The following is a 24,584-nucleotide window of genomic DNA, read 5'->3' as shown; positions in this document are numbered from 1 at the left end:
GGGGAAAATGAAGACTGGATTAATTAAGAGGAAAACAGCTTTGGTGTTACGATTATTCATGTCCTGAATGGAGTAAAACCTAGGCATCCTTAAATCTCCTTTTTTGACACCCGAATCAGCTGTATGTTGTCAAAGGACGTTTCCAGGTTTCATGTTGAATTTAATTCGACTGTACATTTTCAATCACTCTCCCTTCCCAGACCACATTAGCATTGTCTGGAGTGCTAGCTAATAACATGTCACCCAGAATGGATCCCAGTTATCTGAAATGATTAGATTTATAAGTATCATACAGGCAGCGTTGTAATGAAAGAAGATGCACCCTGATAAAGAACAGCACCATTCATTCAGCCTTCCTGCAGATAATGTGCAACAGCCAAATTATCTCCCAAAAACACATCTCTCCAAGATCCTTGAACTTGAGGAAAGGCAACAACTACTACTTGAGAAATGTTTCGTCCTCTAACGAGACGGAATGAACCGGTCCTTTCTGCATCCTTCTTCCATAATGATCCTGAGTGTGCTGCCTTTCCTGCCTCGCTGGAGTGTATCATTAAATATCAAGAGGGCTGCTGATGATGCAGAAACCTCACTAACAAACTGAGGCTCTTCTCTCCTACCTTTCCAAGAGGTATTTCCATAGAACCATGACAAGGGCTGCTCACAAGGTGAGCAAATAGGAGCAATTTGTCTTTTGTTCCTTTACTGCATAATTCTTTCCTAAAGCAATGCAAAATGCTGTTTATATTTTATAATAAAGTCATCACTTTCCCTTCTATATATAGATATATGGGATTGCTTGCTGTTTTTAAATCCCGAGGGAAAGCGAATCACAGTAATAGGGAGAACAAGCAACAGAGGGTTAGTTTCTTAAAGATATTTACTCTGAATCATCAACAGCACAATGTTTTTAGAAAGGAAAAATGCGCAAAATAAACAGCTGAGAAATGCTTGTAAGTAGTTGTTTTAGATTTGTTTTATAATTGTAATTGTTGGGTTTTTTTCTGATTACAAAATGGTTCTAATGACATAGGTGCTAATTGGATAGTTTGGAGTAGCCAGCTTTGAGATCTAGCCCAAAAGCGTTTTCTAGCAGGCCTGCATTCCCAGAGCAGTGGCCCACTTTGTTCGACATATGGTGTTTCAACAAGCCTGCAAACGAAAGGCATATCTGTATCATTATTTAATGCAACTCCAGAACTACCACCATCCCCAGTGCAAATAAATATTTCACTGCAGTCTCATCCACACACACACGCGCACACACACACACACACACACACACACACACACACACACGGCCCAGCCTTCTGACCAGTCTTATCACTTCCAAAAGCCTGACTTCCCATTTTCCTGCTGAAGCCACAGTTGTTTGCTGCTCACCACATAAAACCTTTAATTGTTAATTCGCCTTCATTTTGTCTGTCAAACACGGCTGTCCCTCACGCCGTCCCTCTCCCTGTCTTTATTCTGAAGAATGATCTATTCAGCAGCAAGATCTACAAATAAATACATACAGTATGATAGGTGGGTGGGTCAGCGGGTGGGGGTCCAAGCTTCTACCCATGGAGGCAGGCTGTGCTGATCACATCAACGCAGCCCTCAGAGAGGAGAGAGCAGATACACTCACAGTGCTTCCCAGTGGAATGCTCTCTCCACTCCACTGCTCATCCTGGGACAGGGACCGGCTCATGGGACGCCTGTGCAGAAATATCCCCTTCACATGAAAACCAGGGAGATCACCACTGCTAATGTGTATTTCATTTTGCACACCCAAAAGATAAGGGTACCTGGTAAGGTGATAATAATGCGGTTCTTACAGCACATCGCAACGACTTTTTTCATAAAAATCCTTTGCACAGTGACGGTTTGATGCAAGTCAAATATAGGATTTCAAACTGTCCCATTTAATCTATATCCGTCTGCTTTTTTGTAACTTTTTCATTGTGGCCACAAATTCATATGAATTTTAAATTCCAAAATAATTTCATAGAAGTGCTGAATTTTTGAGAACGCATGCTCTCAATAGAGTCATTTACCGCAGCTAGCAATACCTTCAGGTTTATCCAAGCCAGCACGAATGGTCAGATAGTTGAATAGGATTTATTTCCAAACACTCACTTACTGAGAGATTAATTCTGTGTGTCACTCATTGACTAGGAGGGGGAGAGGTCCAGTCTGTCTCCTTACAGCCTAGGAGAGGGCCTGTATGTGTGAAAGCTGCACTGTGGACCTTATGCTTCAGGGTACTGAAGCTGCATTAAACTTGAAAGTGTTTTCTTTCTTTTTTTGTATTAGAATCAGGTTCAATTCCCTTTTTCTTTCATTCTGCTGAGAACCCTGAAGGAAACAGGCTACTCCAGTGATCCCAAACATAAAGAAAACTACATTTCTCAAAGAGAGAGACCTACACCAAGGCTCTCTCCAGCACTGATTCAGAATATAAATGCATTAAGTGAAGGAATGTGACTGTTTGAAACCTCTGATTCACTCCTTCAGATCCAGTTTGAAATCCGTGCTGCTGACAAGGTTGCCAAGGCAACTTCCATGACCACAGGGAAAGATGTCAGGGAGCCATTTTGTGTCGAAATCAAGGTGGATAGAGGTCTTTCAATATCGCTCTCACTTTGTTTACTTGTACAACCGTACCAGTCTGAAATCGCTCACCTTAATGTATCTGTAATTATTTCAAACTGACAGCATTGCGGCATTACTAGAAACCATTCTTGAATCTGAAAGCACTCTGCTTTTCAGCATCCAGGTTTGGTATTGTTGCCTTGTGGATGGTACCGCTCAAACAAATGCCACAAGATATGCAGGTTTTTTTTTCCAAAAATAACATTAAAAAACAAATCTAAATTTTAAATCAGATCAATCTATCTGTTTTTGTCAGGGATGACCTTCATAGAGCATTGGACCCGATTAAAAAAACTGCATCTATTGAGTTATTAAAAGAATGTTTTTTCAAGATCTGCTTTTATCAATAAAACCCAAGCTTCATGAAAACTTACCTAAAGCCAAGCAGAGAGATTTTGCGATTATGAAACTGCATTTGATTGACACGGAACAGATTTAGGGGTCAACAAAGGTTAAACAAACATTGTGAGCACACTGGAGAACACGGTGCTCAGGCAGAGCTGTAGGGTAAGCTGTGGACGTTGTCAACTCAACCAGCCCAAGATACAAAGGAACAAGGAATTCATAAAGTGGGGTACATCGGACCTTGTGTAGAAGACGCTCTGTGTCTGAAACAACATTGCAGCTCACGTCAAGAAATTGAGTTTAGATATTGTTAGGAAAACTGAGTGTAAGCAGAGCTCACAAGGTTCAGCTTCACACACACACACAGTTAGGTAAGATATATAAGACAGGCACGTGCACGTGCGAGTGAGAAAAGCTACCTGAATCCTCTCCTGATGACAGACCATTGGTGTACCCGAGCTTTCTCCTAGAAAATGAGGTCATTGATCACGCTGATTTCGGTTTATAACCAGGTGCTACACTGTCGTGTCTAATGACGATGTTTCAGCCATATGTGTTTAACTTTTGAATATTGGTTGGAATTAATAAATGGAAACTTACGAGCACAGCAATTGGTATGGTGCCCACTCATCTGTTTGCTTACACAGACTTTGAAAATGTCAGCAAGTAATTGCCCATGTCAACATTGAAAATTCAGTTTTCTGTATTTCTTACACAGTATGACAAATAAAGTCAAGGGGAAACACAGCAGTGATATTTAACCAAGGCAGGCTGGTCCTAGCAGCTCCACCTGTTCTGGCAGATAAAGTGATCCCGCCGTTCCTGTACCTCCCTTTGACTCCAGACCACTGACATTTCATTTATTTATCCCGTTCCCCACCGGCATACTGAAAGAACTGAACGTTGCTTCACATCAGTTTAGTTACAGCAACATGGAACAGACGAGTCAGACAGAAACTGTTTCACAATGTGAAAATAAAATAGAAGGAGGTGGTGCAATACTGCCCTGACAGGCCTTGTCCATAAACTGCACTAGCTGCAGATTCAAAGGCATCAGAGCAAGGTGGTAGTCAGGTGAAATAAAGAGGCTTTCAGTCTTAATGCAATAATGTGTGATGCCATCTTCCTGATGGTTTGACGAGATCAGCAAATAGAAGAGATTGCAACACATTTGTAAGAGTAAAGTAAAGGTGTGTTTGTGGCTGTGGCAATTTCAGCTAAATGATTTATTCCAAAATAACATTATCCACTGAAAAGATTACACTACCAGGTAGCAAGAGATAGACAAGAGGGTAAAGTAAATGCAGTTTGTTTATTAACGTCAAAGGTGTTTAAAAGAAACAAAGGGAGTATTCGATGCTGGGTCAGCATGGGGAGCTACAGTAGAAGCAGAAAAGTACCCAAAAAAAGGACAAACAAAAACTTAATAAGCTATTAAGTTAGAAAACAGCTGACGTCAAATCCTCCGCCGCCCTCTCTGCAGCTGTTTGCTGAGACCAGCCAGTTATTTTCAGTTTATAAGCTGAATATGTGAATATTGGATAATTGGGTAATTTCCTGTGTGTGTATATATATAGAGAGAGAGAGCATGGTGTTAACGGGGATACTGTGTATCAAGTGGTATTGGTTTGCACTAAGGTTAAAATCCAGATAATCAATAACAATGCCAGTGCTTGATAAATAGCAATGCCTCTCTGGATTAACGACAGTCCAACACCCAATGATTAATAATCATTAAATCCATGACTCATACCAACGTGACTAATGAAACGATTTCCCGGTGATGGTTCCTAATGATTGTTGATCTGGGATCTCATTAAAGTCTGCAGTGCAGAAAAGAGTTAAGTTGTACTTTATTTGAATCCAATACTAGATGCTATTATTATTGCGCACTGACGTGACTGAGGTGTACAGTGTACAGGGATGGAAGAAAGAACCCTCATTGCATAGCGATTTCCAATTCCTGGTTTTACAAGTTTAATAAGACACACCTGAGCTTCTAACCTGTACACTGTGGTTAGGAGTAAAACCTGGAATGGGTGATGCAATAGAAGTCTTACCCAAACTAAATAAAATAAATTCAGAAATAATCCCTGTGCTGTTGCTGTTGTTGATTTTACATGTTTCTATTTTGTACTTCTGTGTTGTTTTTCTCCTCACTCCAGAGCTCTCCTCTCAATGCAACGCAAGGTAATATCTGGCGGGTCAGTCAATCAGATGTGTAATGCTCTGCAGGGTTGTTTTTTTCTTTCAGAGCAGAGCCGGCTGTTTATCACGGGAAATCTGGCCTTGTTGACAGTGACACATATCTACTGCAATACATCCAGAAAACTGATTGGTTTTACTGATATGGAATTCCTGCAGTAAATAACCACGCTCGGCTGGATAAGGACAGATCAGGGGAGCAGCAAAAGCTCATTTTTTCACCTATAAATCACCTGCCAGCTATTATCATCTGAATGCGCAGAGTGAGCCAATGAATCCAATATGGGAATGCATTTTCCTTCCTCTCTGATTTATCAACGGATTCCGATTACGACTCACCTTAGCAGACACCTTAGTCTTTCACCTGGCATGTGTAGCCCTGTGGCAATGTGCCCCGCCCCTCTGTGCAATTGTGTGTTGTGTGTTGCGTGCGTGTGTTAAATGTTGGTGTATAGATTGGTACACGGGATATAAACGGGTCTGTGTTTCACGTGTATTTAAAGTGTAGATTTGTATTTAGGCACGAGGAGAGCACAAATCACTTCACGTGCTGGTTAAATGTAATATGTGAGCACGGGATTGCACAGAATTAATTCACGTGCTGGGATTCAAGTGAATAATTAATTAGTAATTGAATCCCAGCACAACAGTATAAATAGGCACATTTTTAGTCACTCGTGGTTGGGTGTTCGGAAGAGGAGAACGGGTGAGAGAGAGAGAGGAATAAGTAGTAGTGAAAGATCGTAAAGATAAGTGTTTGTTCTCACCGTGTTTGTTTGTCTCCGTGCACCGTTTGTTTAGTGTTAGTCCGTTTTGTCTGTCTCTTTATTTTGGCTATAGTGCCGTGTCCTGTTTTGTATTCCATTGTTCAAACCTTTTATTTGTTAATAAACGCTGAGTGCAGCCATTGCACTCAGCTCATCATCACCACCGTCTGTGTTTGAATTCCTTTCTGGTCTGACGCAACCCACTCTGGCCGTCTTTGTGACACGTGGTGTCAGAAGTGGGATAGCCGCGCCTCCAAGCGTCAGACCAGGAGGGGTTTTGTTTAAAAAAAAATATATATATATATATATATATATATATATATAATGGCAGAAGACGCCACAAAATGGCGGGACTGGTTCCTGGAGAATGCTGGGCTGGAGGCCCAGTCTCTGCCCATAGTCGTCCGGGCCCTGTGGATGATGGACTGTGAGAGATGGGAGGCCTATCAGGAGGAACACACCCCAAACACCTTGCAGGAAGGTGTGGAGTTTGTCCTCAGCTACCTGGAGGCAACCATAAACGGAACAGCAGCCCAGGTAGCAGGACCACCAGCAGAGGAGTACCTGCTGTCCCCATCTCCACCAGCAGAGGGTGAGTACTTGCTGTCCCCATCTCCACCAGCAGAGGGTGAATGCCTGCTGGTTTTGCCTTCACAGCCCAAGCGGGAGGCAGAGACGGATAAAGAGGTGAAGGACAGGGAGGAGGAGTGCCGCCTAAGGGCCAGGCATCCACGGCGATGTAACAAGCCATCGCCGGGGTGCCTCCTCTGCGACCAGGATCACCTGTTCGCCCACTGTCCCTTCCGCAGTTATGGGGAGGAGCCTGAGCGTCCACAGCCCAAGCGGGAGGAGCCTGAGCGTCCACAGCCCGAGCGGGAGGAGCCTGAGCGTCCACAGCCCAAATGGGAGGAGCCTGAGCGTCCACAGCCCAAATGGGAGGAGCCTGAGCGTCCACAGCCCAAATGGGAGGAGCCTGAGCGTCCACAGCCCAAATGGGAGGAGCCTGAGCGTCCACAGCCCAAGCGGAAGGAGCCTGAGCGTCCTACGCCTGAGTGGAAGGAGCCCGAACATCCTACGCCTGAGTGGGAGGAGCCCGAACGTCCTACGCCTGAGTGGGGGGAGCCCGAACGTCCTACGCCTGAGTGGGAGGAGCCCGAACGTCCTACGCCTGAGTGGGGGAAGCCCGAACGTCCACAGCCCAAGAGGGGGGAGTCGGTGCGTCCACAGCCCAAAAGGGAGGAGTCGGTGCGTCCACAGCCCAAAAGGGAGGAGTCGGTGCGTCCACAGCCCAAAAGGGAGGAGTCGGTGCGTCCACAGCCCAAAGGGAGGCAAGTCGGGGCTTCCACAGCTCTGGGACCCAAGCCACCAGCAGAGGGAAAATGCCTGCTGGTTCAGCCCCAAGAGCCGGAAGGGGAGGAGTTACAGGCCCAACCCCCTGAAAATTTTTGGGGGGGAGAGGGGCAGGAGGCTGGTGTCCCCCAGCAGCCTCTATTCATGCTGCTGAAGGCAGCACGGGGCGCACCAGCCCAGCCGCCACAGCGGAGGGAGCCAGCGCCGCCAGGAACAGAGGAGCTGCCTCTGCCTCCGCCACCTCCACCGGCAGGGACAGAGCAGCAGGAGCTGCCTCTGTCTCCGCCACCTCCACCGGAAGGAGCAGAGGAGCAGGAGCTGCCTCTGCCTCCGCCACCTCCACCGCTTCCTCCACTAGGAGCAGAGGAGCAGGAGCTGCCTCTGCCTCCACCACCGCCAGGAGCAGAGGAGCTGGAGCTGCCTCTGCCTCCACCACCGCCAGGAGCAGAGGAGCTGGAGCTGCCTCTGCTTCCGCCACCGCCCGGAGCAGAGGAGCAGGAGCTGCCTCTGCTGCCCGTACCTCCACAGGGAGTACGGTGGCCGGAGCCCCAGAAAGGGGAGCTGCCGGCCACGAAGAAGGGGGACGAGGTCTGGAGACCACTTTCCCCAGCAGCAGTTTCGCTGCAGGAGTTCTTGTGGCCGGAGCCCCACAGGAGGGAGCTGCCGGCTACGAAGAAGGGGGAGGTCGGGGGACCACCTGCCCCCGCAGCTTTTTCGCTGCAGGACGGGACCAGCAGGCTGTCAGCCGTGCCACTACCGGCAGGGGTGCTGACAGCATTGCCAGCCATGGGCCCACTGAAGCCTCCCTTCCCAGCCCGAGACTTTGTCCTGGACTGCTGGGTTTTTAAGGGGGGAGGTGGCCGTTGAGGCCATGTGTGCTTTGCACAGGGGGGGGTATATGTGGCAATGTGCCCCGCCCCTGTGTGCAATTGTGTGTTGTGTGTTGCGTGCGTGTGTTAAATGTTGGTGTATAGATTGGTACACAGGATATAAACAGGTTTGTGTTTCACGTGTATTTAAAGTGTAGATTTGTATTTAGGCACGAGGAGAGCACAAATCACTTCACGTGCTGGTTAAATGTAATATGTGAGCACGGGGTTGCACAGAATTAATTCACGTGCTGGGATTCAAGTGAATAATTAATTAGTAATTGAATCCCAGCACAACAGTATAAATAGGCACATTTTTAGTCACTCGTGGTTGGGTGTTCGGAAGAGGAGAACGGGTGAGAGAGAGAGAGGAATAAGTAGTAGTGAAAGATCGTAAAGATAAGTGTTTGTTCTCACCGTGTTTGTTTGTCTCCGTGCACCGTTTGTTTAGTGTTAGTCCGTTTTGTCTGTCTCTTTATTTTGGCTATAGTGCCGTGTCCTGTTTTGTATTCCATTGTTCAAACCTTTTATTTGTTAATAAACGCTGAGTGCAGCCATTGCACTCAGCTCATCATCACCACCGTCTGTGTTTGAATTCCTTTCTGGTCTGACGCAACCCACTCTGGCCGTCTTTGTGACAAGCCCTTAATCAGGAATCTTAATGCATCTCACTCAGCTTAAAATACCTTCACGCCGATACACTGACATGCTCGGCTGAATCCTCAAATAAATGCCATTTGTTTCACCTTCTGCTTCACAATACACAGTCCAATAACTTATCAGAGGAGAGTGGCAGCCGTTTACACTTCAAACACGGGCTGGAGCTCCGAAAGCAGAGCCAGAGACCTAACAAAGATCTCAAATTCACACACTGGGTCCCTCTACAGTTCAGCTTTATAACATATAAATTGGTGCTTTCGATCAAGGCTGCTTTATAACCTGGACTATATCCCTGCCCTGTGGCTGAATTCAACCAAACTTCCAGACATAGAACCCAAGTCCCGGACTATCAGTTAATACTTTATGTGTAGGATGTCTCATATTGTTATATGTGATGCCATCTCGTGCAGTTTGGGTCAGAACCTAAAAAAATTACAAATGCGAGGAGGCCATTCGACCTGTCTATGCTCATCCAGTTCCTAGTGGCTGATTGATCTCAGAACTTCAAGTTGGGTCTTTAAAGGATCCAAGTGATTCTGCCTCAACAGCATGACTTATTCCTGTCTTCAAAATCTGAGTGAAATTATTTCTGTTGTACGAGACACCCTACACAGGGCATATTAACCTATTTAAAAAAACAGACAGATATAGTACTCAGGAGCTAATAATAGAGTAATTTTGTCTTCAATGGTGATGAGTTGATTTCTCGAGCATGATTTAGTTTGCTTTGATAGTTGAGTTGAATGCTTCTCTATGTGAGTTATCTGTAACATTTTTTTTTTTTCTGGTCCTATGGGGAATGGCATGCCTTTGAGGAGCTGAGTTCTGAAGACATTCTCGATGGATAAGCGAGATGATATGCTGTCAGCTAAATCACAACCCGGTGCAGCGGATTAGCTTGGTTACCCTTTGAAGAGAAAGGAACTGCAAGATGTGAGGCTCTCTCTAAACATCCGTGACACTTTCTGTTTTCTCTGTACTGGCATGTTAAAAGTTGACCTAAATAATTCAGCATAACTGGAAAATTACTGAGGAACACAGGCACGCATTGAAGCTGACATGCAGACCTCAAAAGGCGAGAATGTGTAAATCCAAATGAATGCACTTCTAATTCAAAAGCAATAAGACACAGTTTCAATCCACGTTCTCCAAAAACTTCAAATGCAGGTCTTGAACTTCCATTAATGAATACTGAAGAACCGTAATTCAAAACAACCACGAAACGAAGGTACAACCAAAAGATCCAAGCTCTCAAACACTTCCCCAAAAATATATCAATAAATCAATACAAATTCTAGACGCTGTGTGATGCAGGGGCACTCCATGTCTGCTGCTGCTTCATTTGAAATAAAGCCCTCAAACAATGCATGCCTGCAATCTCTTACTGCTGCAATCTCTTACTGCCGCAGTCTCTTACTGCTGCAATCTCGTACTCCTGCAATCTCTTACTGCTGCAATCTCGTACTCCTGCAATCTCGTACTCCTGCAATCTCGTACTCCTGCAATCTCTTACTGCTGCAATCTCGTACTCCTGCAATCTCGTACTCCTGCAATCTCGTACTCCTGCAATCTCTTACTGCTGCAATCTCTGACTCCTGCAATCTCGTACTCCTGCAATCTCTTACTGCTGCAATCTCGTACTCCTGCAATCTCTTACTCCTGCAATCTCTTACTCCTGCAATCTCCTACTGCTGCAATCTCTTACTGCTGCAATCTCTTACTGCTGCAATCTCTTACTGCTGCAATCTCTTACTCCTGCAATCTCTTACTCCTGCAATCTCTTACTCCTGCAGTCTCTTACTCCTGCAGTCTCTTACTGCTGCAATCTCGTACTCCTGCAATCTCGTACTCCTGCAATCTCTTACTGCTGCAATCTCGTACTCCTGCAATCTCGTACTCCTGCAATCTCGTACTCCTGCAATCTCTTACTGCTGCAATCTCGTACTCCTGCAATCTCTTACTCCTGCAATCTCCTACTGCCGCAGTCTCTTACTGCTGCAATCTCTTACTGCTGCAATCTCTTACTCCTGCAATCTCTTACTCCTGCAGTCTCTTACTCCTGCAGTCTCTTACTGCTGCAATCTCGTACTCCTGCAATCTCGTACTCCTGCAATCTCTTACTGCTGCAATCTCGTACTCCTGCAATCTCGTACTCCTGCAATCTCTTACTGCTGCAATCTCTTACTCCTGCAATCTCGTACTCCTGCAATCTCTTACTGCTGCAATCTCTTACTCCTGCAATCTCTTACTCCTGCAATCTCTTACTGCTGCAATCTCTTACTCCTGCAATCTCGTACTCCTGCAATCTCGTACTCCTGCAATCTCGTACTCCTGCAATCTCTTACTGCTGCAATCTCTTACTCCTGCAATCTCTTACTGCTGCAATCTTGTACTCCTGCAATCTCGTACTCCTGCAATCTCTTACTGCTGCAATCTCTTACTCCTGCAATCTCTTACTCCTGCAATCTCTTACTGCTGCAATCTCGTACTCCTGCAATCTCGTACTCCTGCAATCTCTTACTGCTGCAATCTCTTACTCCTGCAATCTCGTACTCCTGCAAACTCTTACTGCTGCAATCTCTTACTCCTGCAATCTCGTACTCCTGCAATCTCGTACTCCTGCAATCTCTTACTGCTGCAATCTTTTACTCCTGTAAATCTTGCCTTGTAAGATGCTGGTCAACAATTCCAAACAATTCCAGGGAGAAAAAAAGTCCTTGCAGCTAGTTTCCACTCCCCCTGCATGTCCCTCCTGCTCAACACTTGGCTCAGAGACCGACGGTAGTCAATGCAGCATCGTAATTATTTCTTTAATTGGTAGTCTCTCTTATGGATAATCTGCCCCCCCCCCCCCCATTCCTGGTAGACTTGTCATTGGCAGAGCTATTGGCATCCCCCTGACAGCTCCTGTCAATCCTCACTACCCTCGAGTCAGCAGGCCGCTTGGCTGCTATGGATTAGTAATCTATTACTATTTAACATTCAACACGCTCTCTAGGGTTACAGGGGCACAGGCAGATGCTTAAATCCATTGACCATTTTAAACAGGCTTCATGCATCATCCGAATGTGTCTGCAAAGCAATAAGAAGAAAGAAAGCTGTATGCTTTTACAGTTTTGCATTTTAAAATAACTTCTTATTTGCTTACTTACTTTTATTTAGTTGCACAAATAATGCAATTAATTACACCTAAGTCTCAGTAAATCTCCTCCAGGAACCTCGTCTCCCTCTGTCTCATATCCTTTATGAGGCCTTGTGTCGGTGAAAGGCACCTCTGAATTTAGCATGCAAACGAGCCAAGAGATGTGGCAATCACATATCCGATCCCATTATTAAAAATGAAATGAAATGATGAAGTGATATCGGGAGAGTGCTGCACTGCAGATTCTTCGCAGGCAGAGCCCATCCCTCGACAACTCAGAGATTCTACCTTCTGCAAATGAATATAAATTTCACTGGAACTGGTCAGGGGAATGAAACCTTACAGGTAGCAACAGCAGACCCAGGAGCAGAGAAAGGTATGGCTGGCAGCATTGATCGCCATCAGACCCCTTACAAAAGTTTACCACCGTATTTCTGCAACGTATTTCTGCAGTTTTCCCATGCTTTTCCCACGGTTATAATGTGCATTTACCGTAGTTTGCCAGGTTTATTAATGTGCTTTAGCAGTACCTTGCTGGTCTTTACAGTGCTTACCAATGCTTTAACATGCTTGCACTATGATTAGCCTTCTATCAAATGACCTGACTGGGATATACAGTGTTTTTGTTTCATTTGTTGTTGCTACCATTAATTCAGTTAAGATTTTGTTATGTTTAGTTCTGTGTTGTTTGTGTGGGAGAGAGGTGATCTGTGTCAGGTTCATTAGCACAAGCCCTTCAGTGATGAATAATACTTTGCATACGGCAAAGTGCTAATTTGCTGCACCCTCTGGCATGGCCACGCGCGGATTGCAGTTCGAAGGCACTGACTCGCAGTGGGGGGCGTCGGTATAATTATCACAGCCACTCTTCAAGCCCTGAACACAGCTCTCTCACACGTCGGATGGATTGCTCTTGCTGCTGTTGTTTTGCTCAGAATGAAGGCAGGTTTATAGGAAACATTTCACCTGGCAGCAGCACCACTCTGCTGTAGGTGATTCAATGATATACTCGGAGAAAACCAAACATGGACACGCAAGCTGTTTAGCGTTACAGGCTTATTTTTACACTTTGCCAATTACGCAAATACATTTATGTGGGGTCTTTGAACCCCACAGCCGCCTGTATTGTATTGATTTTGCATTGTGCGAACGTCCCATTGTCACACAGTATCGTTTTAATCAAATAAAATAAAAATGAAGCCTCTGCTTGTCCTGCTATCCAGCTAGCTGTGTTTCTGCAGACTGGTGGGCTGCTCTTGAATCGCCCGTGCTCATTTCAATATGCATCATGCTCCTGTCCAGACTCTCATCTTGTGTGGGGATTTAAAAGCATTTTGCTTTACAATCCTAACTCTCTGTCCTCCCATCTCTCCCTGTTATGTGCATTTTATCGTGCATTATCATGCAATACAGTATTTATAGCAGTAAATGCATGCTGCCTCTCTCTCTCTCTCTCTCTCTCTCTCCCATTGTTTGGACTGTTGGGAATCTCCAGGAATACCTATCTCGTTCTCAGCTGACACCACAGTTGCCTCTCAGACAGAGCATGGGAGACAAACCTCAGCAAAGCTGACTTCACTCATGCTCTCCACTCACATTGCTGCCTAGCAACAGGAGATGATACACACACCGCACGCAGGAGACGGCAGCCTGCTCCACAGCCCTCGTTCCGCTCCAGCGATACTCGCTCCACCGGTGTCAGATCAGAAAGCCACGCTTGGTGACCTGTCAGCCGTGGTTCTCGATAGGAAGGGTTTGCAGGGTCCCGAAGAAGCCACATAAATCCTCAAAGCAAAATCAAACCATTTAATTTAAATTAAAACACACCACTAATCCAGAACCCAAGCACCCATTATAAGTGTAATGCACTTATAAGTTTCCAGAAGGTGGCTTGGACTAATATAGAATGCTGGTGTAATGTGCTGAGTGTCCAGCAGGTGGTTGCTGAGCGTCCAGCAGGTGGTTGCTGAGCTGTCCTTATTATATCTAACGGGGGAAGGAACATGTAGGTCAAGTGACCTGGCTTGGGTCCGTGGCTGATCTGGGATTGGAGAGCTGAGCGTCCTGACCCTTTGGTCGCCTTGTAATCATTAGAACACACTGACCGCAATGGGCAAGTATCCAACGTGCGCCCCAATTACCAGCACCCCACAGTCAGGGCCCTCTTGATGTTTCTATTATGCCAGCTAACCGGAGTGCCTGCCCTCGACTCTCCAGATAACAGCTGCATCTGTTTCCTCAACAGTGTCATTAAAGCCCTTGTGTCAAAGACCCAACAGGGCAGCCTTGAGCATCGCCCAGCGAAGCAATTAATACCGTTCTCATGCTGTCAGAGATGCAACAGAACAAGCTGCACTTTCTGTGCAATATCCCCACCACTTTAAAACAATGTATACATGGAATTGCCTCCTTCAGACAAGCATGCTATGAAGACCTGATTAGACCTCTGTCAGCACTTTTAAACCTCTTTTACTATGAGTTTGTTACCTATACACTGTGGCTAATCAAGCTCGTAATAGAACCTGGAATGGGTGAAACTGCTATGCAACAGAAGCGTTATTTCCAACCCTGGAAACTTGAGAGTGCTCAGGAGACCTTGAATGATATATTAGGTTGCTGGGTTCTAGTTTTTAAAAAATATGTTATTTGAAGACTGGAGGAAACTTATAACTTTAATTATATCTGTGGAAAAATAAAAGACATTTGTGGCTGGGGACTAGGGTTAGTTTTCAGTGAACCACCGCAGCATCGATACGTGTGACAGTAATGATGAAATATTTACAGAAAAAGGCGGCTTGTTTTTCGTTGATGCTATTCAATCATCTGCTGTGTTTATCTACCTTATCTTTTTTTGGGAGAAGGAAAAGAAAAGCCCTGTATGAATTAATGAGACACGACTCCAATATCGCAATATCAAGAAGGGTTCAAACACAATTTGCCGCAAGGCCTTCCTTTTTTTTACTTTGTTTAGTTTTTTATTCTGTTTAAATGGAATTAGGAGACAGAGGGAGGCCAAGCACAGCAGGGTGTATTACTCTTTGTGTCAGTTCGAAAAATGAAAAGAAAACTTCTCTGTCTGCAAATGTCATTCTGTAAAACAAAAAAAAAAAAGCGTTTGATGTGGGCTGGCAGAATATCCACTGCAAGAGTGTCCTGATTTACTTTTTAATCTGATTTTAACTGGTGCTTTCAGCTCACCTAAACCCTCAGTTGAGTTGCCACACTGTATAGTGCGTTGGCTCTCACTCAATCAAGCAAAAGAGCAATAAAGACCAGAAAATACCACTCAGGGAAAAGTCTGAACTTCTGTTGATCAAACAGCAAACATTAATGTGGACTTGGCTTCAAACTCCATCGTCTCCAGGCACTCGATCCTTTACTCAAACCACTTGACCAAACCGCACGCTAATTAATGGGGAGGATTTTCCATTACAGGAGGTTTAAACAGTTGAATCCAATCACAATTGCAGCCGATGTGTTTTAATGAAACCTGCGTTTGTGACGTTGGACCGCTCCAGCTCTTGAGTGTGTGCAAGATTGATGCAATGATTAAACGGGGTAGATAAAAGGTAAGGAAAACCCTCAAGTAGATTTTTTCTCCCCCACATAAACACGTACCGTATGAGAGACATCTCAGGCTTCGATTAATCCAATAAGAAAAAGTATTAATTAAATACAATTTAAAACCTGCAATTAAAAGTGAAATAGTATTCTTGTATCTATCCCTGCTTTGAAACACACACCTCAGCCTTTGACAACCACAACTCCACATGTATTTTTGATATGTCAGCACCAGAGAGATCCAGGTTTACACTGCAGCAGCAGCATGCTAATTGATTATGAATTACTTGTGGAAGTCAGCGTTCTGAATGTAATCACCTGTTGCTCAGGGCTCCTGGGTAGCGCTAGCCAGTCTTGTGATTCCTGTCAGAATCTGAGCAACTCAGGAAACCTGTGAATACTGCATGACTGCATTCAGGTTTACTTGCTGTTTATTAACAGATTTGCAATCAGTTTGTAGCACGGCTCCAATGAACTCGTTTAGCTTTTGACCACTTCAACTCTGAATATACTGTCAAAGACAATGCAAAGAACACATGAATACCAGCATCAGGTTTTAAGGCACAAAAACAAGCAACGGTACAAAAGGTGGTTTACTCTCGTCACAGCCCTGTTCTGCTCAGTTCCACTCCTCTGATATTTCAGACATGCTACATTTCTGTACTGCCTGCATCTGTTCAAACCGTTTGATTGAAGGCGAGTATAGAAGAAGAAGGCAGATCTACTAAAACCAGTCCTGGGGTTTGTGTCCGAAACGCTGTCGTCGGACTTTTTGATGTGTTTTTCTTTATTGCACTAGGAGATCAGAAGTGACAATGCAGCCAGCAGTGCTGATCCCTTCATGCTGCGAAACGACAGCATTGAAAAGTGAGGTGCAGCAGCTCTACAGCAGACAGGGGAAAAAATAATCAAATCCCTTCAGTTCTGCTAAAGGGGTCATTTCTACGCCTTTCCCATCGCTGTTACCTGAGGAAGCACATTGGAACAAATACCAAGCTTATTACCTGAGTCTATCTCCTACTCCCTGGGGAGGAGAAATTCACATGATCTGTGCACCCACTCCTGCATTTCAGAAATTTCATTGTTTAGGTACAGCAGAGGATGGAAAGAAAAATCACCAAGTGCCAGGACTTTGATCAATCAGACACCCTGCTAAATCTGCTCTGAAACAATTCACATTATCACAGCATGAATAATTCTCACCTGGGTATGCAGGTTTACTAGTTAGAGTCGTTCAAGTTGACTTAACAGGGGTCTGACTGCTAAAACACCTGACACCTGATCATTTCAATATTGTACTCGATTGAGGGGAGTTTAGAAAAATGATTAAATAAAGAGATGTGATTCCGAAGCTCAATTTCAGAGGAATTTCATTAATTGTCTCTAATGCACAACCGCCTGTGTAAACACAGTGTACTCACTAAAGACACTAGCAACTGCCAACATCTGTCAAGCTGTAATAAAACATGTTGTTGCATTGAAAGGCAACATGTGTATTTACAATGTTACTACAGTGTAATTACTATGTAGTTAGTGACACTTGCATTGCCACATACCAAATATAATAACTGAAGTGATGCCTTTGGGAGAGCTGCTGTTGTATACTGTTCTGGATGACAGGTGCTGGTGTTTCACTATCTAACATGTATACGTTGTTTTAAATGATACGACAGCCGGACACTGGTTTTGGGTATTTGCCAAGCCCCAAACCTCTGCAAAAGAAGTGTCCCTGGCCACGATTTCAAATGAAAAGCTGAGGATTAATAAATAAGGGTGGCAAAAGGAAATGGAATGTAGATTTCCTTCAAAAAGAGAACAAAGGAAAAGACAGTGAGCGACTCTGACTGCCCTGCCCCATTGCTTTATGACTTCATTTAACGAACACTTAAGTTTAAGGGCCGGCTTCATTTTTCAATTATGCACAGATTTCACACGCTCTGTGTGTTTTATCATTTTAATCTCAGCTCTGCTTAGAAATAATTTGTGCTACAATATCAAATGTGACAGGCCTAAAACAGCAGCCGCTGGACTCTTTACTCCAACCCATTTCCAAATGGATATGTAAAACTCTTTTTCATCTTTTTTTTTTAATAAATCTTTCCATGGTAGTGAGCACAAAGCATGTTACATGTGATTATCCGACTACAGAATGGGCTATCAGGATACAGGGGCAACAAAGACTGCACACACGCACAGAAGGAGGTTGAATCCAAACTCTCCCATTAGCTTTTCAAACCTTCCTCGGTATCCTGCTGCAGTCCTTGTCTCGCCCGAGGTGTTTTAGACATCACCACAATAGCAGCGTTTTCAGATCCATTGCCTCAAGTGCTCAATCATAAAGGAGGAGAAACTAAGTCAAGTGATCTTACTAAGTCAGTTTGGAGTATGACAATGATGAAGGCAGCGGGAGCCCCAGTGCTCATCTGCTTCTCTATGGTTCATCTGAAAGCCTGGGTTATGCAAACACTGACAGTTATAACAGTGACAGAGTTTGAAAAAATATAACTATCAATGATTAATTACCCAATACTGTGTCTCCATCGAAAGGAAAGCAATCATGGGTGAGATTGTTTTTTTTTTTGGTATTTATTTATTTTTCCTGAATATTTGCTCCCACCAGCGAACATTTGTCCCCTGCCCTCTACATATATGCTTGTTATTTAACCTATGTTTATGCAAATTATGCATGTATAATGCTAGCAAATGCGAGTAATGTTTGCAGGTTGTTATCATGTACTATTGTAGGTGAGACTGGACCTGTCAGAGGAGACTCAATGGTGCAAGGTTAGGGTTAGGGTTAGGGCTAGGGCTGTTTGTTTAAGGTGATACAGGCTGCTAAACATCTCTCAGCAAAAGCAAGAAGTGTAAACCTTGTGTCGTCACCTCTGCCATGTCCAACAGATTTAACAATGAGTCCAATGCACGCTCGGCACAGTGTACAAATAGGCAATTATAGTACAGGCAGAAAGCATGAAAGTAAGGCAATTTAGTTTATCCAGGGGAAAGTAATCACCTTTATGTTGTTTTGTTTTGTATACTGAGTTGCAAAATCACAAGGTGGGGAAATGGCATTGCCACTGAGAGGAGTAAATGAATTGGTAGGGTTTCTGCACTCTTATTCTTTATTTTTTTGAGAGCACGGCTTCAGCTCTTAAGTTATTACAGGGCAGGAGGTTGCTGACTCCAATATGATGCCACAACAAACCCCTAACCTCGTGCAGCAATTGCAGTGATGATGTTGTTTGGAGTGAGTGTGGGTGTGCGAAGCTAGCAATGGCGGTAGATTTTTTATTTGTGTGTGTGTGGATTGCTTCAGTAAATGTATTTCAGTGCCTATAAATGACCTGAACATGTGGAATACCAGTGGTTAGAGAAAGGGGCTTGTTATCAGGAGCTTCCATCTCAGCTCAGGTGTCCAAATCCAGGTCCTGAGCTAGTCACATCCGTATTTAGCAACACATAGTCTTAACTGGCATTTCAACCATCTAGCTTCCATGTCTAACTGATAGACGGTTGCTATATATTATTATATATTTTTTTGCCTCTTACCACTCTCAGTAGAACGTCCCTGTAAAATTGCTGGGCAAGAAGAAAAGCAAGAGAATTCGGGAAAGAAAAGTATTATTATTTGTTTATTTAGCAGACGCCTTTATCCAAGGCGACTTACAGAGACTCGGGTGTGTGAACTATGCATCAGCTGCAGAGTCACTTACAAATACATCTCACCCGAAAGACGGAGCACAAGGAGGTTAAGTGACTTGCTCAGAGTCACACAATGAGTCAGTGGCTGAGGTGGGATTTGAACCAGGGACCTCCTGGTTATAAGCCCTTTTCTTTAACCACTGGACCACACAGCCTCCTTAGTAGATATAAGGGTGCAAATAAAACAAAGAGTTAAAGAATTAAGAAGAAAAAGGAGGAATAAATCAAAGAAGAATTATTGCACCGTGGCGCGGGACAGCATTAGTGAGGTCAGTATGGGAGCCGATAAATCAGACGCTATAAAGAACCTGTATTCACAAGCCTGGGCTAGGCCTGGTGTGCCAGCAGATCCTAACAGTAGGGGTGCAGCAAGTAATCGATGCATTGATTATTGATCATCTGTCCTTACATTTTACCGAGCTTCTGTTACATTCTGGTGATGCATGGAATTAGTACCCAGTTTTAAGTCTCCTGTTGTTGGTTTGCATTAAAACCTTGAGTGTGAGCGCGCTGCTTCTAGTGCTAGTACGGTAGATTAGCACGTTGCTAGGATACACACTTCAAGACTACATTACGCTTTGGATAAGACAAATCAGAAGTAGGCCAAGTATTCACGTTTTTTTTTTTATTTAAAAATTAAGGCAACACGTTTTTCTTTTTTTTCTTTATCTGTTAAATCTACCAATTACCTTTTGTTTCAAGGCATGTTTTGTTTGGATTCAATGGCAATATTATAGAAAAATAAGCTGAATTTAGTACGATAGTTACATTAGTCAGGGTTTGTGAGATTAAAAATGATTTGCTTTTGGACATGAATTGTAAACAGCACTGAACAACCATCGTTCAGAAATGGCTTCTGTTAAAATCTAGTATTTTTTATTATGATTACAATGTTAATCTGATGCGGACGCACGCATATTCTTTTCAGTCCTTTGTATTTCTTTGTTATAATCGGAAGTGTTCTCATTTGAATGCAAGTCGTACCTTTTTGTTTAACTATAATGCACAACAGTGTTTTTATTTATTAGATCTTCTGTTAAAAAAAAAACTAACGTTTGTTTATTTTGAAAAACATCAATGCATCGATTATCGTTGATAAATGTCTATACGATAATCGAATATGAAATTTGGGTGCCGGTTGCACCTCCGCCTAACAGACAGAAACAACTAACATGCCATGTGAACATCAGTGCTGAATCAACTCAGCCGACAAAGATTAATTGCATGAAGACAGCTTTGCAATGAGCAGATTGACTTTCAATATTTAATCCTGAAGAGGAAACAAGTCTCCCCCCCTTTCTACATTATCATTCCCCTCCCCTTCCCCATTCTCCTCTAGATTGTCTTTTGCACAGCAGCATCAGCATGCAGACTTAATAGTGATGTTCTGAAACAGAAGGACGCTTGCAGAATCCCAAAAACATGCACTCTACAGTAGACCTGACTATGCACAGCCTTGAGTTTTAATCCATTTTGGTTTTGAGGTTAAAGCGAAAGACACATCTCATAAATATCCTTGAACCAAGCTTTCCCTGCGGATAACTTTCTATAGAACCAATGGACTCCGCGGAGTAGGGATAACAGTGAAAGCTGTGGCCACCAGCTTAGGGATGTAATTATCTTAGGGAAGTGACTTTTCCAATACAAGCTCAGGAGAAACATGTATCCTTCCCCCCAGGACTGAGTGCAGGAATCAGCCTATCCACCCAGGGGCTGAAATACTGCTGACCTGCACTGCCTAGAAGAGGCATGCGGAAGAAAAACTGCGTAGCATTATACTTTATCAAGTCCCCCCGCAAGCAGCCCTCTGTACCCTGCACTGTTAATTATGCTGGTGTGCTTTCAAAGCAATCCAGTGTTCAGCACTCAGTAGAGCTGGATTCCACCTCTCCTTCTGTCTGTTTGTAGCAAAGTAGGCGCTCCCCCCTGGGCAGAGTGGGCGTCTGCTACAGCGAGACTCTGCAGTGTATACAGACAGGGAGATTATTCAATTATTCCTTAACGCTGTAACCTTTCTAGCTGAAGCACAACTACTCCCCTTTCTCCACCAGCCACCCCTCTTGTTTGTCTTAAAAGCTGAAACTAATCTGCAAAACTGGGTGCTAGAAAGACCCCTAAGTGCAGTCTTGCATCTTGACAATGCAAAACGAGACGTCAGTCTTACTCTTTTCTCATCCTCGTCTTTGCGAATAAAGGATTTAAAAAGTAAGTATGTGATGAATAAATTATGTTTTCATATGCATATTTAAACCCGTCCGCAGCAGCTTGGAAATCCTTTTTGCGGTACCACTTTGAAAAGAGGTAGAACACAGAATATTATACTACTCAGCTTCTAAAAGGATGGGGCTATTCCAATCACAAGGTAAGGAACATGCAGACATGTTCAGCTATGATAAAGGTCTACTCATATAAATAAACTATGGAATATATCATGAACATAAGATGACTTCGCATAAAACAGGATATTAATGCTTAATGTGCTGTTGCAGTAGTTTTCAAATTATAGACACTTCAGGCACAGTTTTAGCTACAGCATCAATTTAGATCAAGCCAGAATGTCCAAACAATGAAGCGATCAATATCTCCATGTTCTAATTCATGATCATACCACCTTTCTTCAGAACTGGATAACCGGGTCAAGGGATGAGCAGGATATGGACATACGTACGGACAGACACGCTGCTCCGCTATACCCTCATTGCCAGGGATATGCATCACCACTAAATCCAGAATTCCAGTAACAAAAAAATAGATGCTATTCCTACGTGGGTCAATAAAATAAAATGTGCCCATCTTGTGCTTTCATTAAATAGATTAAAAAGATACAGGCGAGGAACAAGAAGAAAAGAAAGGAAAACATTTCAAAACACACTAAGCCAGCAATTCATCACAAAAGAGTGCTTTAAGTTAAGTGGTCCATTCACGACGACTTTCACAACAGCACGATTTATTAACTGGCAGTCTTGCAGCCGTTAAATTCCAGCGCGGGGCTTTGGCAGGGAACCAGCTGGTAAACACCGGGCCGTGCTGCTTCGGAGCCACTTTTTACACAAAACTGAACACTCGGCGCCCACACTGCAGCAGCTGAGCTCCCCTTCCAAATGGTGCTTCATCGAAAAAAGAGCACATCTGGTAACCCCTTAATGATCTGCTGATAGAAAAGATCACAAAGGTAATTCTATTCATCTTTCAAAAACTGTTACCCTTATTTATTGCTGTATTAATTTCCCCTGGAAACAACAATCATAATTAACATTTTCCTTGGCATTGAATATTTAATACCAGTACGTGGTTTTGCTCAGCTCCCACCATTGAATCTTATGATAAATTATTATTATTATTATTATTATTATTATTATTATTATTATTATTATTATTATTATTATTATTATTATTATTCAGTTTGCTGTTTATCATTAATGGATAACTTCATTACATGGTACAATGGTTGCACCAAACCACCATTTACATCAGTTATCAGCATTGCTGTTGTTTTAATAAAAGCAGCTGAGCAAATTTCAACAGGAATCCTTAAATAGTGATGGAATTTATTCAAAAACTTGATTATGTGTTCCATTCTTTAAAAAAACAATTTAATTAGTACTGAATGCATAATTAAATATCAATTAACAGAATTCCAGATAAGTGTTGCCAAGAGTCTTAATCAACTGAGATCTAATGGAAGGGAGTGCGCATTTAACCAATTATTAAATGAACAATTATACTCTTATCGTTCCTGTTCACACTCTAACAAAGACCCCAAGTGAATCACTGTGTATGTGAATGGCAGCTCAAAGCTCAGGAACAGCACAACAATGAGAAGGGTGCCATTATCCTCTTGGCAACCACTCTGTATTATTTTAAGATTAAAAAAGCAGCAGAAAAAATTGAGGGGGGGGGGGGGGGGAATAATCACAAAAATGTCATGTTGTGGATGCTGAGTCGTTGGGATGACCCGGGTGAGCAGCGATGTGCCGAATGGCTTCTCCCGTTCTTAAATGTTTGGACATTCTTTCTCTTATTATATGCACAACTGTGTGGTGTTTCCTTAGCATATATATGCTCAACAACAGAAAGAAGATCCTGACTTCATCACAGGCAGTGTTATCACATAAGCGGTTCTCTGAAGGTTTAACTTTAAAGTGTGACATTTGGACTCCTGTCAGTACAAAGATATAGAGAAGTGGTTCCACTAAATAATCTGAGAATTGTATCACCAAATCCCACCCAGACTGATCCTCGCACAAGGCTAAGGACCCCGCTGAAGAAGTCAAGGTCACTTTTCTTTTCCTGTTTCTTTTTCTTTTTCCTGCTTGTCTTTTATTTATTTGGGATGCTGTTGTAAAGAATCCAGCTAGGCATGTATTTTCACTTTCTGCCATCTATCTTATAAAAACCAGGCTCCCAGATGTGATTAATGGTTTATTTATTTCTTTCTTTTTCATTTAGTTTCAAAAACAGGAACGCTCTATAACTCACCTTTCTCAATTACATGTTATCAATAATAATTCGTTCCAGTAATGCTGCAATATTCAGTCCGCTGTTCTGCGAAGTAGAGTCTTGCCAGCTCCCATTAAAGAGAAGACATCTACTGCAAAACTCATTTGCTTTCGCATTTGAGCAAAAATGTCCTGTTTCTTATGGAACAGACGTGACCTGTCAAATGTCTGAAAAGTTGGCCCACGCTCAGCTTTTGAGACGAACCTCAAGGACACAGCCAGCCGCTGATGAGAAAGCAATATTTTCATTTTTGTATTTATCTGTTGAGGTTTTTGTCCAAACAGGTCAATTGATTGGGCTGATAGGTCGTGGATGATTATCTGACAGCACCACATGGAAATGGAAATCGTCACATTACGGGGCTGATATGTATATTAAACCATCACATGTGTTGACCGCAGAACTGGAGATACATTAATCAGAATTAACTCTGCGCTATCCCAAATGAAAAGACACTGGATTTGAAACATTTACCATCTATGGAGATCAGCCATTCAGTTATTACTCAATAACATAATACCAAAAAAATAAATAAAGCACAGCTCAGATGAAACCAGTTAATTATTGAAACATGTTGCCATGGAGGCTCAAGCCCTGCTCTTGACAAGATGATTCTTGTAGTTTGTTGCGATGGTTGGTTTAGACATACAAAGGTAATAAGCTATTTATCGACTCAGTAGTTCTGTTATTACCTCGTGACACACCACAGCAATGCCATATCCAATTCTAGTTTTTTTTTTCACTTTGGCTTGAAATGCATTGAGTAAAACCCTGAGAGTTTTCACACAAATGCCAGTCCTTCAATTTCTATTATTATGCTGTGACTTCTAATTTATTGTGTGTGGG

At 43.2% G+C, this 24,584-nt stretch overlaps 1 protein-coding gene across 1 annotated transcript in view; it reads right to left on the bottom strand.

Moving 5' to 3' along the window:
- Nucleotides 1-24,584, bottom strand: part of LOC117414078 (CUB and sushi domain-containing protein 1-like) — a 162,982-nt gene that overhangs the window by 114,582 nt on the left and 23,816 nt on the right. The gene's annotated exons all lie outside the window — the stretch shown is intronic.

Source organism: Acipenser ruthenus, chromosome 25, assembly GCF_902713425.1.
Source record: "Acipenser ruthenus chromosome 25, fAciRut3.2 maternal haplotype, whole genome shotgun sequence".
Lineage (NCBI taxonomy): Eukaryota > Metazoa > Chordata > Actinopteri > Acipenseriformes > Acipenseridae > Acipenser > Acipenser ruthenus.
The sequence above is the reverse complement of the archived record's forward strand: the minus strand, read 5'-3'. Positions and strand labels throughout refer to the sequence as shown.